Source organism: Saccostrea cucullata, unplaced genomic scaffold (genome assembly GCF_032062105.1).
Source record: "Saccostrea cucullata isolate Sc308-1 unplaced genomic scaffold, CSIRO_AGI_Scuc_v1 ctg4976, whole genome shotgun sequence".
Lineage (NCBI taxonomy): Eukaryota > Metazoa > Mollusca > Bivalvia > Ostreida > Ostreidae > Saccostrea > Saccostrea cuccullata.
This window is the reverse complement of record NW_026930528.1, coordinates 24,989-41,779: the sequence shown is the minus strand read 5'-3', so window position 1 is coordinate 41,779 and position 16,791 is coordinate 24,989. Positions and strand designations below refer to the sequence as shown.

The window sequence follows — 16,791 nt, the reverse complement described above, 5'->3', positions numbered from 1 at the left end:
TAGTAAGGTGTCTGTCTGTCCCTCATCCAATTAAATTATTACAGTCATGTACAGTGAATGGTTGTTGCTACTGTGTATCTTATTAACTTAGTGTTCTTTGATACATGATTTCATCTCATATTATACTGACACTCATGGTGAATGCGGAATTGTTTTTCCGGATTATTTTTGAATTTTATTATAGTTCTTCCGTTGTTTACATGTGCTCGAGAATTATTTGCACAATTCATGCTTGGTGTATTTTTGACACACTGTGAAGTAAGTATTTAGATATTTTAAAGCATTATAGGAAGCTTTAATTATCTTCAGATTGTTAATTTTTAACCATGCAATTTATTGTCATATGTTCTTAAGTCAGTTTACTTCTGCAAGTTTTTGTCTATGCATCAATAATGTAAAACATAGTATATTTTCGAGTGCTGTCACACTGCTGTCAACTATGTCATTTTATCAGTATATTACACAATTTAATATCATTTTATCTGTTGAAAGTATGCTGTAGTTATGAATCTGTAGAGTTTTTACCTGTTATTTACTGTGTAAGCCTAAAACCCTTCCTTTTCTTAATTTTCTATATTTGGCATAGTATGAATTGTGGATTGGATTATTATGTAAATCACCTTAAAGTTATGTAATATTAACCAGTCTAGTCGAACCCTCAAATGGGGGTTTACCCTGAAGCGAGGGTTTTCCTTCCCTTAATGCAAGGCTCTAAAGCTGAAGTGGAATTCAATTTGTGGCAGGGAGTTCAACAGGTGGATGGGGAAGAGAAGATGAGTCTTGATCAGGAAGTGCTGAACACGATGAATCTAGATCTCATTAAATATACAGTACTTAAATTAAGACATTTAACTAGCTTACTCAGATTTTCGATTTATGTTGTTGTACTGTATAATAATTTGGCTGTGTATATACATGTATTAAACATGTATTACCAGTAAACTAAATACTTTCTTTTCTGTTTTGCAGGTTGTTTGGGCGGGCTGGGGCCATACTTCAGAGAATCCCAAGTTACCAGAACTACTCCATAAAAACGGAATCATATTTATTGGTAAAGTTAATCAATTTTAAAACACACTCTCAGGTATCAATGTTTTTAGACACTTTATTTATTTTGCAGAAATAATTTTAAAATATGGGTACTAATTGTTTTAATTCCGATAGGCGACAATGTTAACGTTTCTTCTCATAGCGATGTCCCTAATTTTCGTTCAGAAGTGAGTGACCCCTCAAATCAAAGCACATAAACTTGTCTTTCCTTGGTTAAAATCTCGAGGTGGCATGTCAGATTCGTTTTCCGGCAAAATGCGTCTGTCTGCAGAAACCTCTAAAAATGAAAGTGAAAGTAGTGGAATTTCAGAATTGTAACTGGCGTTAAAATACACAAAATAATTCAGCACATCTCCTTGATAAATTACATTTTCCAAGCTTTTTTGGTAGGAAAGATACTCCTTATCAACAAGTGCCAGGCTCAGTTTAGTACATCTGCCCAATTGTTTTTTTGCAAGTCTGCAAATTAAGGAACTTGGAATTTTTTCTGCACTACTTTCTTCTCCTACCGATTCTAAAAATAATCAGTGGGATGTACCCATATATTTTGTAAAGAAATACTTCTTTTTATTAACCGATAAGGTCATATATGTATGAGGAATTATCTTGGTGTAGCTTGTTTCACATAAGTTGTAGAGTTATCTGTATTTCTTTTTTGAACAGGTCCACCAGAGGGAGCAATGTGGGCCCTGGGGGACAAGATTGCCTCCTCTATTGTAGCCCAGACTGCTAAAGTCCCCACCATGCCATAAAGTGGATCAGGTATTTTATAAATTTTTTCAGTGTTCACTAATGATTTTATTAAAAATAATTAATTAATGAAAAAAAAAACATTTTTTTGAAGACAGTATAAAAAACATGTGTCATTCACAAACCATGAATAATTGAAGCAACAGCATGTTTATATTCATTTCTTCAATCACAAAAATCTCAACGAACTAGTTTCTTTTCCCCCAGGCCATAGAAATTGAAAACTTGCAGTCCGTTTTCATTCCAGGGTTGACCCTGAACTACTCTAAGAGTGACAATAAGCCAGTGAGTGTGCCCCAGGACCTCTACAGGAAGGGGTGTGTCGCCGACGTGGACGAGGGTCTGAAATCAGCCAATCAGATCGGGTTCCCGGTGATGATCAAGGCCTCGGAGGGAGGGGGAGGGAAGGGCATCAGGAAGGCAGAGAATGCAGACGACTTCCCTAATCTCTTCAGACAGGTATGAAGAAGGAAAATAAAATTGTCTTGATTGTGTAAAGTGCATAAAAATTGGCAAGAAATTTGTTCAAGGATAAGGAGAGTTACCATATACTGTATACATGTCAGGGTTAGATGGATCTAGAAGAAGAATCCTGTGTTCTATATATAGGTGCAGGCTGAGGTGCCAGGATCCCCCATCTTCATCATGAAGCTGGCCACCCACGCCCGCCACATCGAGGTCCAGATCCTGGTGGATAACTACGGTAACGCCATCTCCCTGTTTGGGAGGGACTGCTCCATCCAGAGGAGACATCAGAAGATCATCGAGGAGGCGCCCGCCTCTATAGGCAAACCCGAGGTGTTCGAAAAGATGGACAGGTAGTTAGAGCTTGTGAGTATATTGACAAAAATAATCTGTTTTATCAACTTATTCTTAATACTGTATAGCGGGTTATTTTAGCGGGATGCTAATTTTGGCGTTTTGGTAATAGTCCGCTAAAATTTTAATCGCTAAAATAGTCAGTATTCTTCTTTGTGCCCATCTGAAAAGAACTGAAATCCTGCGCCTGCTAAAATAAATTACGTCAAAATTAATGGCATACCTTTGAGCAGGCAAAACGCCAAATTTTACACCCGCCAAGAAAACCCGCTATAAGATACTAGTACGTAAATAATCTATTCCAAGACTTTGTGTGCCAAGTGAAATACTGTTTTCTCCCTCACAGCAGAGAAAAAAACCATTCTGTGTATTTTCAAAATACAGTTGAACTTGAATACCTTGAATGCCTATATTTCAAATGTCAGTACATGTATCTCAAAGTGATTTGGAGGTCCCCAAACACTTATTCTTTTAATATTTCACCGAAGTATCTCACATCCTTATGTACTCTTACATTTTATCTCAATCCAGTTGAGTTTGAGAAAGCAAGAATTGATTTCTCTGAGACATTGAGCAAGACAAAAAATTCATTGGCCACAAAATTAACATTATAGCAATTTATCAATGTATAATAGTTTTCTGTCCAGGGCTATTTTCACACTAGCTAATGGTCATGAAATTAACTTTATAGCTATTAATTGATGTACATGTATTATATTTTCTCTGGAGGCTGCGGTGACCCTAGCTAAGATGGTGTGGTACGTCATTTCCGGTACGGTGGAGTACTGTATAATGAGTGTATTATATTTTCTCTCTAGGCTGCGGTGACCCTGGCTAAGATGGTGCGGTACGTCAGTGCCAGTACGGTACGTCAGTTCCGGTACGGTGGAGTACTGTATAATGAGTGTATTATATTTTCTCTCTAGGCTGCGGTGACCCTGGCTAAGATGGTGCGGTACGTCAGTGCCGGTAGGTGGAGTATCTATATAATGAGTGTACTATATTTTCTCTCTAGGCTGCGGTGACCCTGGCTAAGATGGTGAGGTACGTCAGTGTACGGTGGAGTACCTATATAATGAGTGTATTATATTTTCTCTCTAGGCTGCGGTGACCCTGGCTAAGATGGTGAGGTACATCAGTGCCGGTACGGTGGAGTACTGTATAATGAGTTTATTATATTTTCTCTCTAGGCTGCGGTGACCCTGGCTAAGATGGTGAGGTACGTCAGTGCCGGTATGGTGGAGTATCTGTATAATGAGGATACAGAGACGTTCCACTTCCTGGAACTCAATCCATGACTACAAGTGGAACATCCATGTACAGAGATGGTGGCAGACATCAACCTACCGGCTGCCCAGTTACAGGTAAAGGAAAAACATAGAACAGATTGCCATCGCTGTTTTTTGAAATTTTTGTAGTTGTAGTAGATGCATATTAGGATGAAATAAAGATTCTCTTGTAAAATAAATTTCCATGTGTGGAATAATATTTTTTTGAGTCAAATTGTGTCTCCAAAAAATAGAACATACAGCTGCTTGTTTGCTTCCTTTTAGATTGCTTAATTTTTGGCAAATGCAGGTCATAAGAAACAAATACCTAAGTGAACATATTGAGTTACATAGGGGAATAATTTTATCTGAGCTGATAAAATAAGACTGAAAATGTTATTTAGCTTTTTTATGCAAGATAGTGACAACACAGTCTATCAAAATTACTCAACTGGGAAAATGATCTTTGACTTACGCCGCTTCTCTCCCTTAGATTATGACATCAGAAAGGCCCAGTCGCTGTTCAAAGCTATGCAATGTTTACAAACTGTCGTGTCATTTTGCAGCTTAATTTTATGAAATATCATAATCATGACTGTAACTTTGTATAATCATACAATATTCAAACAGGCTGGTAGATTTTTTTATTACAAATTTCATCGCATATTTGCAAGATTTTTGTCATGTTTTATCAGTCAGTGATTATTCTCATCATTTGATACTTCGATCGATTGAGAGAAAGGATAAAAGCGATCAAAAGAGAGAAAGATTGGAGAGTGTGAATGAATTCACTTTTATATGTAGGGCATTTATTTACAACTTTTTATATCCCCCGCAAACGAAGTTTGGGGGGGGTATATAGGAATCACCTTGTCTGTCTGTCCATCTGCCCGTCTGTCTGTGCAAACGTGTCCGGTCCATATCTTTCTTACGGAGGAACATTAGAATCAACTACTCCACACAAAGATTACTTATGACCCAAGGGTGTGTCATGACCTTGACCCTAGGTCATTTGGGGAAGTTCAAGGTCACTGGAAGAAAAATTTCATAATTTGTGTCCGGTCCATATCTTTCTTCTGGATAAATTTAGTAGGTTCTCATTTCACACAAAGATACCTCATGACCTATGGGTGTGTCATGACCTTGACCCAAGGTCATCTGTGCAAGTTCAAGGTCACTGAAAGAAAAATTGTATGATTCATGTTTGATACATATCTTTATTATGGAAAAACTTACCTCTGAAAAACCCAGCCGGGGGTATTTTGTCCCATTTGGACAGTTCTAGTTATTATCAACATGGTAAAGGATTCAATTTTTTGTGACAATATTGACCTAGTAAATGGGCCACCTATATGATAGGTAGGGCCTATATGCTAAAAACAAAAATGTGAAGTCAAACACGAAATTCTTATTTTTTTAATGTTTTAATCAAGTAATTCCATTCTTAATATTAGACAGCGTTTATTTATATTCACATATTCATGTACAACACTATTCCACCTCCCGTCTGTCCCTCTGCTCTAATAACAATTATGACGAGAACTAAACAGCATAAACTTGTATATTATGCGAATCAATACAAACAACTTTAAAACCAAAAAAATGTCATAGTGTACGAAGAAAAAAAATAAAGAAATAAATCATGGCTTCATTAAGTGAAAATACATCTTATTACACTGGTAAAAGCGTAATTATTATAGGATATTCATCAGGGTCATCTTCGGAAGAAAAGCCCAGTTTTCAGTTGCTGTGATTTATTACCGAATTTTTCAAAATGAAATGAATAAACTGCAAAATCATATAACATGCGTTTATAATAAAAAAATAAAATATAATTAGCTTGATAAAATAGTGTAGATTTACATTATGTCGAATGATCCATTTAAATCAGTGGGCCTTTGTGACATCATAAGACCACAGTATCAAGAACAACAAGCGGGTAAGAAAAGTAACAGGTGGAATACTTTTTATCTTTATTTTACTCGTACAGTAGAACAAAGGCCAGAAAATAGAACTACAGTGGAGCCTCATTTATCCGGACGCTTTGTTTCCAGTCATTTCTCCGGATATGTGAAGCATCCAGATATCTGAATCACCAGTTAAACAAGACAAAATATAGCATTAAAAAATTCTGTTCCAATGAAAAAATGTCAGGATACTGAAGCGTCCAGATATCTGGCGTCTGGATATCTAAAGGTCCACTGTACTTGTAATTTAACATTTTTATGCCCCCGTAAACAAAGTTTTGGGGGTATATAGTTTTTGTCGTGTTCGTCTGTCTGTCTAGCTGTTTGTCTGTTTGTCCGCAAAAACTTTAACCTTGTCCATAACTTTTGATTTAGTAGAGCTGTAACTTTCACATTTCACAAGTCTATTCCTTGTGACAAGACCTTTCTTTGGGTACCGCCAAATTTGACCTTGACCTTGGAATTTGACCCACTTTTACACAAAAATTCAAAATTTTACTTTGGCCATAACTTTTGAACAGTAGATACCAGGACATTTATACTTCACATATACATTCTTTGTGGCAAGACCTTTTACGGGATACCTCCAACCTTGACCATTTGACCTTGACCTTGCAGATTTACGTATTAACGAAAAAACTTTAACCTTGGCAATAACTTTCGAATGGTAAGGGGTAGAGCTTTCATACTTCACATATGTAATCCTTGTAAGAAGACGCTTCATTGGATACTAAGACCGTTGACCCTTTGACCTTGGCCTTTGAGTTTGACCTACTTTAAAAAAATAAATCTTGATCATATCTCTTTAAGGGTAAGAGCTAGTGTGCTTTCATACTTTACATATTTAATCCTTTTGACAAGACCTTTCATTTGATTTCAAGACCTTTGACCTTGACCTTAGAGTTTGACATACTTTTAAAAAATCTTAACCTTGGCCATAACTTTTGAACAGTTAGGACCAGAGCTTCCATACTTCACATATATATATTCTTTGTAGCAAGAGCATTTATTATATACCAATAACCTTGACCTTTTGATCTTGACCTTGGAGATTTCCAGACTTATGAAAAAACGTTAAACTGGGCAATACCCTTGGAAGAGTAAGGGCTAGGGCATTCATACTTCACATATGTAATTCTTTTGGAAAGACCCTTCATTCAATACCAAAAACCTTGACCTTTTGACCTTGATCTTGGAGTATAATGCACTAATATAATCTTTTTGACTGTGGCCATAACTTTTTAATGGTTGAGGCTATGGCTTCCATACTGCAAACATGTGATCTTTGTGGAAAGACCTTTCATTTGATACCAATAACCTTGACCTTCTGACCTTGATCTTGAAGATTTTTGTACTTATGGAAAAACTTTAGCCTTGCCTTAACTTGGGAAAAGATGGTGATAGGGCTTTCATTTTTGTCCCCCGCTTTCGCGAAAGCGAGACATGATCTTTGTGGAAAGACCTCTGTCATTTGATACAAAAACTTTAGCCTTGCACATAACTTTTGATTTAGTGGAGCTATGAAAAACATGTGTATTTCTTGTGACAAGACCTTTCTTTGGAACAAATTTTGACCTTTTGACCTTGACCTGTTTTACACTTTTACACAAAAATTCCAAAATTTTACTTTGACCATAACTTTTGAATAGTAGGTACTAGGACTTTCATATTTCACATATATATTGTTTGTGGCAAGACCTTTCATTAAATAACAACAACCTTGACCTTTTGACCTTGACATTGGGCATCAGTGTTGTGAAAAAACTTTAACCTTGGCCATATCTTTTTAACATGTAGCTTTGGCTTTAAACAATGAAATTATAGTGTTATTGGAATCATTTTGACCCTTTGACCTTGACCCTGGAACACTTTATATAAATTTTTGGTCACAACTTTTTAACAGTAAAAAGATCCCATATCTCACAATGTATTTTTGTGGCAACATTTTTGGATACCAACAACCTTGATCTTTTGACCTTGACCTTGGAGATCATTTAAAAAACTCTCTTGACCATATCATTTAAACGGTGAGGGCTAATCTATTCACAAATGTTATCCTTTTGAACACAAATACAACAACTCCAGTCCTTGACATTGGAGTTTTAGCTACTTTTTTAAATAAAAACTTTAACTTTGGTCACAACTTTTGAACGGAAGATACAAGGACTTTTATATTTCATATATGTATACTTTGTGGCAAGTCCTTTCATTAGATATCAACAACATTGACCTTTTGACTTTGACCTTAAAGATTCACGTACTTATGAAAAAACTTTAACCTTAACCATTTTTTGTCAGTGTGTTCATACTTCACATAAAACATAACATCTCATCCACAAAGAATCAAAAAATTCTTTGAATGCTTGTTTACAATTGAATTTCCTAAACCGACATATATTTTTATCTGATTTAATCTTTGTTGTGAGATCAGTGTTTAACAAACACATCTTGTTTCATGTAGCTTTGGGTTTAAAAAGTGAAATTATAGTGTTAGGAATCATTTCCTATGACTTTTAAGAACACTGGATATGTTTTTGAAAACATGAGTAAGAAGATACAGCTAACAATGATCTTGAACTTTTGATCCTCGAGTAGAATTTTTATCCTCTTGTCATTCACAATCTCTCCAGCAGGTTTTTAAGTAATCTATTCACAGTCTAAAACACAAAAAGGCAACCACAACATCTTTTATTCTGATCCCGAAAAAAAATACAAAGGTGCTTCAAAAGTCAATATTATTAAAAACAAGCATAATGTCACAAACTTAAGATTAAGTTTATTCAGTTCAAGTGTAAATAAGGCTGAGCTAGGTCACAATATCAGACATGTAAACATGATTGAAATCCAATACCTATTACAATAGAATGAAAGGAATATAGTTTGGAAATTAACCAAGAGAACAGGTTAAGATATACCCCTGTATACACTATATAAAGATTGCTCCCAAATTATATACATCAACATGTTCACCCATAAAAACCCAGTAGACTTATATATTTTTATCAACTGTTAAATTGTTCAGAATAAAAATTGACTGAAAATATCATCTGAATTTACGAATTTGCAAATTTTTTATGTGTAAAATTATGCAACTTTAATATGTATAAAAACTAGATTATTTTCAAACTATAGTGTCTTTTGACAAAACAATTCATTTCCAGTATACCACTGATACACACGATTCAAAATGTCTACTAAGTCTTGTTTAACAAAGAAAAATATTATAACTGTGCGATGTTACACAGTTTGGTTGTATAAAAGCTACATGACGAGGGGTTATCAAAAAGTTCGTGGACTGAGGCTATAAAATTAGTACTATGTAGTCTATACTTTAAAAAAATAAAGAACAAAAAATAAAAAATGTTGAATATTTGAGACTTTATTCGTTATTTTTTGCTAAAATATGTAATAAAAAAGACAAATGGTTAATGTTTAGTATGTTGAATAATGTTTTTATTTCACCTCATACACTTAATTTGATGAGATTCCCTGGAGGATTTAAACCCGTTTGTTTTTATAATATATAATGTCAAACAGCGGCTTTAAATGCATATAATATTGCAAATGGATTGATACATTGGAAATTAATCAAGTGAATAGGTTTAGATATATAAATGTATATATTGTCGTGAATGATTTTTCACACCTTGACTAAAATTATATAACTGTGCATCCCTATTCTCTCTGAACCTCTTTTGCATTAAAAAACAAACTTGGATGCATTTAAATATATTTATCATACCACTTTTTTTAGAAAACTTTATAGAATGTTGGAAAATGCAAATTTTCCCCCTATTTGTTAAATAATTTTCAAGGACATTTATTTGGACACTCCATGTCAAATTTATGATAAATTTTCTTAGCACTTTCAGAATGAATTGAAAACTTAATATTTTAAAGCAATAGTGTCCCAACATTTTTAATCTTTTTGGATGTCAAATGTTCATATCAAAAGAGTTTTTCTATTATGCTTCGGTCGAAACAACGCCTTATTCATTTCCAGTATACCATAGCTGACACATTACAATTTATTTAAAAATAAAATTTATGATCTACTTTTTTAATAATGAAAAATATAACCAATGTTTAAAAATTCATGATGTAAAAGCACATGCAGTCCACGAATTTTTGATAAAGGATAAGTACATTAACTGCAATGTTATTTTTCACTGTAAATACTTGTACACTGTGAGTGTGTTGGTGCCAAATTCTCCTACATAGAAATTGTTCTCATCATCCACACACAAACTACGGGGACCATATACCCCTTGTTGTTTTGTGAATAATAGAGACAAGAACTGACCATCCTGATCAAGGAGGTGAACAGTGTTATTTGTAATGTCACCATCACACACCAGGATGTGACCAAGGACATCAGTACAGATTCCATAGGGATCGAACCTTGACCCCTCACCTGTGTAGGAGAACCTGTGTTGTCCTGATTTATTCACCACCACTACTTTACTATAGTCTGATGTACAGATATCTCCATTGATGTTTTCTGCGATGTAGCATGGAGTATTATACAGTCCCTGTCCTTTGTTATCCCTCTGTATGTTCTGTAGTTCTTTTCCTGTCTTGTTGTACCTGGTGACTTTTCCCTCTCTATCTGTCCACATCCCCACCAGTAAGTCCCCGTTGATGTGGGAGGAGTGTATGCTGAGTGGTGTCCAGTCTCCAGTTTTAATGACTTCAGTGATATTGTTATCCTGTGTTATCCTATTGATGACTTTCTTGTCTTGGTCTGTAAAAATCAGATCCCTGCCCTGTTTGACTGTGTGGTAACCATATCCATAACTGGCTTTTATCTTCTGTATCACATTCCCCTGTAGATCTGTTTGGACAAGATTACCCTTACTGTCAGTGATCCAGAGTCTGTCTGATTGTCCTTGAGATACATGGTATACATTATCAACACCTGGTACATTGAACGCCCTGACCTTGGTGACAGAGGAAGATAGAGACATTGTTTCTTGTCAGATTTCTTTCTGTTTTCTATCATCTGTATATGTGTGGGTTTCATTGCTGTATTGTAGACACTTTCAATGGGCCTTATTTCTCTCTTCTCTGCTTTAGTGTTTGGGACATGTATTTTACCAAGTAATTTGGTGACATCACTTTTGCTGTATTGACCAGCAGTAAATCCTGGTGTGACTGGTTTTGTTGTCTCTGGTATGGATCGGATCTTTGGTTTTTTCTCAGACATTAATTTCTGGGTTTCTGTAGAGGACAGACATTTGTGGAGCTCTTGAACAAGGTTATTTAGATAAGTGATGTAATCACCCAATGTCTTGTCTTGGGTGTTTAGATCTTCTAACAGTGAATGCTCTATCTGGTCTAACTGCTTCATGTTCTCAGATATGACTGTGTCCACCAGACTTTTCAGGGTCTCACCTTCAGTCTTCATGGATGTTCTGATGTTGTCCATGATGTGTTTGATTTCTGAGGAATCTTTTTTAATTTCTCTCTGTAAATCTTGTGATGTAGGGAGAAAATACTCGTGAATATTGGAGATTTCCTGTTGGAAGTCCGCAAATTTTTCTGCGTAGACTGCTTCAAGATCAACAAATGTATGTTTTGGGTGGTCTCCCATTGTAGCACATTTAGAACATAACGGAACCTGACAATCTTCACAGAGCATGTCCACATCTTTTGTGGGGTGGATCTTGCATTTCTCCACAGGAAGTTGTCGTTTTCGTTGCTGGTAAAGGACCACCTCATGGTTTTTGTTTTCTGGACTTTTCAGATGTTCATCTCTGCATTGTTTGCACAATCTTTGATGACAAGGGTTGCAATAGAACTCACAGTTTCTTTCACATTCTTCAATGCCACACTCTAAAAAGTGCTGGGCTGTGCGGGGAATATCAATTTTAGATAACGCCATCTGAAAAAATAGGAATACCCAGTATATGTTTTATACATATGTTCTAATCTATATTTGTTTTAGAATTAGGGGAAACAAATAATTTATTTGTATATAAACATGTCAACAGTGATATCATAATTCAATCAATTTGCTATTCTAGTAAACCAATAATTTTTTTGGGGTTTTTATTCCATCATTCATATAAAAGTTGATTTAAATTAAATTAAATGACCTTTATTGTACATGTACTTACAGCTTTTATGAATGACCGACAAACGACATTGTTCACAGCTAGACTTTGGAATGTCAAAATGAGATTTCAGTTGAGACTTGAACGAGATTAGTAATTTACTTCCTGGATAAACTGGAGATAAATATAGATTTAAATACCCATTCCTGAGGTGTTTGACAGAGCGAACGTTTGCCAGCGCTCGCCAAAGTTCTTTATACATCCATTAAAAAACTTCTATGAAGTCACCCATTTTTAAAAGTCTATTACTGTATATATTTAAGGAATGTTTTTAAGTTTAGCGTGAATTATTGGTGTGTGAAAATCACACAGACTTGTTACTTTGGCATTTTTCATGAAGTGTGCTAGCACTTCATGAAAAATATGCCTTATACTTACATTTTCAGTGTCTAAAAGCACCAAAACTTTTAATATAGCTGCAATATATATTTGATTATCGAACTGGCACAAACTTTTAGTTAGGAAGCAGTATATTATTGTTACTCATGTCTGTCCATCCGCCCATCTAGCTGTCCATTTATCCGTCTGCCACACTTTTTCTTCCATGAAATACTCTTACATTTTTCACAGTAATCATCTTTAGGTAGATATTTGGTGGTGTCATGTAGATGTACAGTAAGGTTTCAGAATTTTCATTTGATAGTTCGCGAATTTTTAGAAGCTGAACTTTGGCAATTTTTTTCCAGGCACTTATTGATGAAAAAAAATATCATTTGCAATTGAAGCATAAATATAGTTGCATAATACAGTATTTTACAGTTGTATATTTTGTGTATAACAGATTGCTATGGGTCTGCCCCTGTACCGGTTGAAGGACATCAGACAGCTGTATGAGGTAGATACTTGGGGGGACAGTCCTATTGATTTCTCTAACCCCTCCAAACACCCCCGACCCTGGAGCCATGTCATAGCAGCTAGGATTACCAGCGAAAACCCTGACGAAGTAAGAGTCTATATAAGCACAGCTAAATTTATTGCCGTGAAGTGAGAATGAATCACTCTATCAACATACAGTAAAACTTTGTAATAATGAAGTCAATAGGACTTAAGAAATTAGTTTGCTATATCTGTAATTTGTCATACAAGGGTTGTCCCGGCCAAAATTCCGTAGACAAGCGTTGTTTTGTAGGAACCCTATGTCTTACATTTATGAAACTTTGTATATAGATAAATTTATGGACAAATATGGAGTAACTACACAAATTATTCCAATTTAAAAGACACATTTCATTGCCTGGTGTAGGTAGGCGGCGCAATACCCAAGAGTTGCAATTAAAATTTGGTATATAATATTGAAAATCCTACAGAAAAGTAATTACTACCCCATGTTTTTTTTAATGGAAATGAAAATTCTTAATACTGTTCTATTAACTACATTTCCCCAAATTTTGGTGTTTATGCTTTGATGAAAATGATTTTTATTTCGTTTTATATACGAGATTAAACCCGACTTTCTGAAAAATGGCGGCTGCGTTGGCACAGGCGGCGCACTGAACTATGATGCAAGTGTTTTGATCCTGAATTCACTCTTATAAAAAAAGTACCAGTTATTACGGTTTGGTAGACTAGGAAACTTTTTCTCATCCTGAGTATTTAAAATGATTAAAACGGTTTTTCTATGTATATGTAAATAACAGTAGCCAAGATGAAAGATGGTGCTAAGAAATGGGCAACAGTTGAAATGTGCAACTCTTTTAGAGAAAACAGACGAAAAGCCCGTAGAAATGTAGCGTTTTCAAATTATTATTATTACATATTTTAATGTTTGATCATATCGTATAGTAAGTAAATATTTCTCATTTATAACTATAACCGTTTCGTTTAATTTAAAAATTTGATTCTGGTAATTGAAATATTTTCTCCAAAAATTTGAACTGTTGACATTTGTATTTTTTGACGCTGCAGATTGCTCTGGGTGTTAGAGAACGATATCACTTTAAATGTTATTACTCAAAAAGTTTTCAAGTAAACATCATAAAACTTCGTAATTTATCTGCCAAGAACACGCTTTATCTATCTTGAAAATTGTATTACTTAAAGATACATTAATTTCTTTAAAAGATATGAGCTCAGTCTGTGAAAGTTTGGGACAACCCTCGTATTTGTATAAGAAATTTGTTAAATTTATACAGCTGGGGATCCAAGATAACTTGTCTGATAACATTAACTTCGTGAATGTGCATACTAACTGAGTTTTACTGTTAACAGAAAATAGAGTTGAAAAAAAGTTTCCTTTATTTATGTTGATTAATAATTATATTGTGTTCCTGGGATAAATATTCCTGGAATCCACTATCATGAAGGTGATAACTTTCATGATATTAAATTATATACTGTATAGAAATCCTTTTTCTTCTAGGGATTTAAGCCTAGTTCTGGGACGGTCCAGGAGTTGAATTTCCGCAGCAGTAAGAACGTGTGGGGGTACTTCAGTGTGTCTGCCACGGGGGGACTACATGAGTATGCTGACTCTCAGTTTGGACACTGCTTCTCCTGGGGAGAGAACAGGGAGGATGCCAGAGAGTGAGTGGGGGATACTCCGATAGGGTTGGGGGGATTCAGGATATTGTCTGATATTATGTAGCTTGTAACAAAAAATTTTCAAATTGATCATATTTGTTCTGAGTAGATGCTTACTTTTATCAGATTCAATTTACTATCCATAAATACATTTCCTCCATTCAGCTAAAATTTCTCTTTCTGAAATATGAGAGATCCTTTATTAGGAAGAATTATAAACAAGGCTAATAAATAGTAAGCTTTTCTTTACTTTATATTAATTGAATGATAGGAATTTAGTGGTGGCATTGAAGGAGCTCTCAATCCGTGGAGACTTCCGAACCACGGTGGAATACCTCATCAAACTCTTCGAGACAGAGGAATACCAGAACAACAAGATAACGACGGGCTGGCTGGACAAGCTGATATCTGAGAACGTCCAGGCAGAAAAGCCGGATGTCATGCTGGGAGTGATATCTGGAGCGCTCCACATCGGGGACCACCAGATCCAGGAGTGCTTCCAGATGTTCCAGACCTCGCTGGAGCGTGGACAGATCCTGCCGGCCACGTCACTCAAAAACCATGTGGATGTGGAGTTCATCAGCGAGGGGATCAAGTATAACGTCAAGGTAAGGTCAAGGACAGGACTTGTTTGAAGATTTATACTAAGTTTGATTTTCAGTGAATGAGAAATATGGTCTCCTGAATATAAGGCTATACATGTATCAATGTTGTTCAAGAGACAAATTTTACATCAAACTAAATCAGAATTTAATTATGATCAATTAGTGTATAAAATAATGCTTTTAACAATTGTTTTATTAAATACCTATGAGTACAATTTTTGTTTTGTTTTTTTTTGTAGGTTGTGAAGACGGGCCCAAACAATTACTTTCTTTGTATGAATGACGTACTCCATGTTAGAAAAGGAGGCACACAGGTGATTTAGAGAACAGTTTGATTATTCAAATGACAAATGTGTGAAATTTCAACCATGATTGATACATGTATCAAGAATAATGTACCTGTATTTAGGGAAATTAAAAAAATTAAAGTTACAGAAACTGTATATATAAATTGTAAGATTAATACTGTAAACCAACTTTTACTTGTGACGACTTTATTTCGCGATATACTGGGGTTAACTAGTTCGGGACAATTATTTTTTGCAATCAAGTCTTTTTTGGATCCATTGTTAATAGACACAGAAACTTTATTTAAGGATTACTTGATGGTGAGAAATATTCCCAATGAAAAAGCTTTCACGAAAATTTCTTCTATGCTAATAAAAGTTGATTTCCATTACTTTTGTTTACAGACTAAGTTACTGTTTTCAGTTTGATACAAAACAATCCAGAAGTTGCTATGGATTCTATTGTCCACATCACACAACACATGACCTCAAGTCAAAGGTCAGAGGTCTCCAGAATGTTGGCCTAATAATTGTTAGAATTGTTCATGAATTCGTTTTGTAATTCAAATCAGTATTATATGTTAAACATTAGCAGGGATTGTAATTATTTTTGTACTAATTTGTACTAATTTATTATTACTCTATCTATGATGAATATCATGACTGTATAGAACTCACTTTTAAACCAAGTTATGTATATTCTGAATATTAATTTATTGACTGTGGAACAAATTGTCTATTTGTGTGCATTGAATTTCAGTAAATGTAATTTGGTATATGGAACACAAATTTAATATTATTGAATGTAAACATGGTAAAAGTAACATTGCTTCACCTAGCCATGTGGTGAATTTTAATAAAAAGATCATATCAATAATTGCATCTCTTTTTTGTTGTTTTCCTTTCATGGTTAAGGAAGAAAATGTTGTAGGAAGTAACTGTTTAGTTTTTTCCTCTCACTTAAAACAGATTGTTAGAGATATAGGATATAATCTTTCTGATGTTTGTATTAACATAGACAGGATATGTAAAGATCATTTGTGTTTTCCATCTCATTTTAGCTACACAAATAATAAAAAGGGAAGTTTAAACTTTTAAAACTAGATGAAGGCTGGTAGTATACAGTGATGGAAGAAGGGCCGGGCTGACCCCCTATTATGTGTTTAAGAATATATTTATCTTTCGATATAGAAATTTTCATTTTGATGCTCTAATTGGCTGCTTCACTTTTTTGTTGCCACCATCCCTTTGAAAAAAGGGTTTTGAGTTTTAAGAGTTTAAATGTTTTGTTTCTTTATTTTTAGCTCTACTGGTTAAAGACCAGATGAGCTTATGCGATAGTAAGGTGTCTGTCTGTCCTGCACTCAATTTAATCCGTTGTTACAGTCCTGTACAATGAATGGTTGTTG

At 34.8% G+C, this 16,791-nt stretch overlaps 2 pseudogenes; one reads left to right on the top strand and one right to left on the bottom strand.

Annotated features, from left to right (window-relative positions):
- Nucleotides 1-1,333: 1,333 nt before the first annotated feature.
- On the top strand, nucleotides 1,334-15,418 carry LOC134228910 (acetyl-CoA carboxylase 1-like; annotated as a pseudogene).
- Nucleotides 10,008-16,791, bottom strand: part of LOC134228913 (tripartite motif-containing protein 2-like) — a 27,998-nt pseudogene continuing 21,214 nt past the window's right edge.